General features: G+C 49.1%; 1 non-coding gene across 1 annotated transcript in view; it reads right to left on the reverse strand.

The window, feature by feature from the left end:
- The window catches only part of LOC143472822 (small subunit ribosomal RNA), a 1,808-nt gene extending 704 nt beyond the window's left edge, over nt 1-1,104 (reverse strand). The window contains exon 1 of the ribosomal RNA XR_013120131.1: nt 1-1,104. This exon is cut by the window's left edge and continues 704 nt beyond it. This is a non-coding gene — a ribosomal RNA (small subunit ribosomal RNA).
- Nucleotides 1,105-2,500: the final 1,396 nt, after the last annotated feature.

Here is a 2,500-nt window from a genome sequence, read left to right on the forward strand (position 1 = left end):
CAAAGACTTTGGTTTCCCGAAAGCTGCCGGAGAGGTCGTCAAAGTAACGCCCCCCGATCGCTAGTTGGCATCGTTTATAGTCAGAACTAGGACGGTATCTGATCGTCTTCGAACCTCTGACTTTCGCTCTTGATTAAAGAAAACATTCTTGGCAAATGCTTTCGCAGTTGTTCGTCTTGCGCCGATCCAAGAATTTCACCTCTAGCGGCACAGTACGAATGCCCCCGTCCGTCCCTCTTAATCATTACCTCGCGCTCCGAAAACCAACAAAATAGAACCGAGGTCCTATTCCATTATTCCATGCACCATTATTCAGGCGAACCGCCTGCTTTGAACACTCTAATTTTTTCAAAGTAAACGTTCCGGCCGCCGCCAACACTCAGTCAAGAGCACCGACGGTGAACCGAAGGTGAGGCCGGGCACGCCAGTACACGCCTTGCGACGGACCGACGGCCCGAGCCCAAAATCCAACTACGAGCTTTTTAACCGCAACAACTTAAATATACACTTTTGGAGCTGGAATTACCGCGGCTGCTGGCACCAGACTTGCCCTCCAATGGATACTCGTTAAAAGTTTTAGAGTGTACTCATTCCAATTACAGGGCCTCGTTAGAGTCCTGCATTGTTATTTTTCGTCACTACCTCCCCGCGTCGGGAATGGGTAATTTGCGCGCCTGCTGCCTTCCTTGGAAGTGGTAGCCGTTTCTCAGGCTCCCTCTCCGGAATCGAACCCTGATTCCCCGTCACCCGTAAGAACCTCGGTAGGCAGATACCGTACCGACGAAAGTTGATAGGGCAGACACTTGAATGATTTGTCGCCGGTGCAAGACCGTGCGATCCGCAAAGTTATCCAGAGTCACCAACGAGCACGGGCCGAGGCCCGGTCGGTTTTTGGTCTGATAAATGCACGCCTCCGTGAGTCGGCGCTTTTCGCATGTATTAGCTCTAGAATTACCACAGTTATCCAAGTAACACGTACGATCAAATGAACCATAACTGATTTAATGAGCCATTCGCAGTTTCACTGTACGAGAGCTCGTACTTACACTTGCATGGCTTAATCTTTGAGACAAGCATATGACTACTGGCAGGATCAACCAGGTAGCTATTCGCAGCAAACGAGGCTGCTGCGGGACGACGGGCGCCCCGCGTTTCTTTTCACACGTTCTCCGTGTACATCGCTACTCAAACACTACGCTCGCGGCTTGCACGAGCTCCGAAAACCGTCAATTCCGGACGCTGCCCGGCGATTCGAGTGCAATACTCGCGCCGAGGCACGCCGATAGCTTGCCACTGGATCCGACAGACCGCTCAAAACCCCGGCTAAGCATGGGCGACCGCGCGAACAGCATTACATCTGCCCATCGTGCCCGACGCCAACCGAGATCGATTCTGCTTCGATTCGCACTCGCGCGCGCATTCGCTCACACGACTGCCTGCTCCCTCATAGTAGTCACAGAATCCTGCATCGCCATGGTACCCCAGAACGGCCTCGGGATCGCGCGAGCTCGCGGCCGGATTTGGAGTTTGGGAAGGTGCGTGGCCGCTTGCCGTGGCCGCCGAACCGCGCCCCGGCCGGGCACTGCGCGCAACTCGAACGTTTGGACTCTGAAAATATTTCCCAACGTTTGGACTTTAACTTTTTGTCGAGACTTGAAAAAATTTCAGAGTCCAAACATCGACCCGCGGCAAAAACTTTTCCGAGGTCGAAAAATCCGCGCTCGGTCAAGAGAATATGCGCGGCCTGGGCGTTTGGACTCTAACATTTTTTGGAGTGGATGGGAAAAATTTTCAGAGTCCACAACACCGACCCGCGCGTGATGCTCTCCCGAGTTCGGAAAATCCGCGCCAGGTGAAAGCTATGCGCGCGACCTGGTCGTTTGGACTCTAAAAAATTTTCAAGTCTCATCACACCAACAAAAAGTTAAAGTCCAAACACCGACTCGCGGCTAAAGCTCTTCCGACTTGGGAAAATCCGCGGCGGGTGAGGGCTATCCGCGCGACCTGGGCGTTTGGACTTTAACATTTTTTTGGTGTGAATCGACTTGATAAAATTAATCTAATGCCATACAGTGTCAAAGTGCACAATTTTAATCGATATAATCATAACAATATATGTCATACAACAAAATCATCAAATGATCATCAAGCAGCATTGCAAAGCTACGTGAGTCAATGCAAGGCAATGACAACGTATTTATCAATTAAAGTTATTTAATTGTACAAAGTTATTGTTAAATTATAAAATAAAATTAAATTAAATGAAATTAAATTGAAGAGCTCAATTACGACAATGTAACAGAGTGTCATACAAAATATATTGAATCACACACGTCCAAACGCTAAAGAAATATATCAAATGCACTCACCTGCCAGTCACCGTTTTGGGTAACTCAGAATAGACCGTCTTTCGTCGGGAATTGAGTTGATCATTGATCATTGAACATTGCAGTAGGAATAGGTTTAAGCGGAATAATAATAGCGGAAGGCTGATGCTCCA

This window comes from Clavelina lepadiformis, unplaced genomic scaffold, assembly GCF_947623445.1.
Source record: "Clavelina lepadiformis unplaced genomic scaffold, kaClaLepa1.1 scaffold_222, whole genome shotgun sequence".
Lineage (NCBI taxonomy): Eukaryota > Metazoa > Chordata > Ascidiacea > Aplousobranchia > Clavelinidae > Clavelina > Clavelina lepadiformis.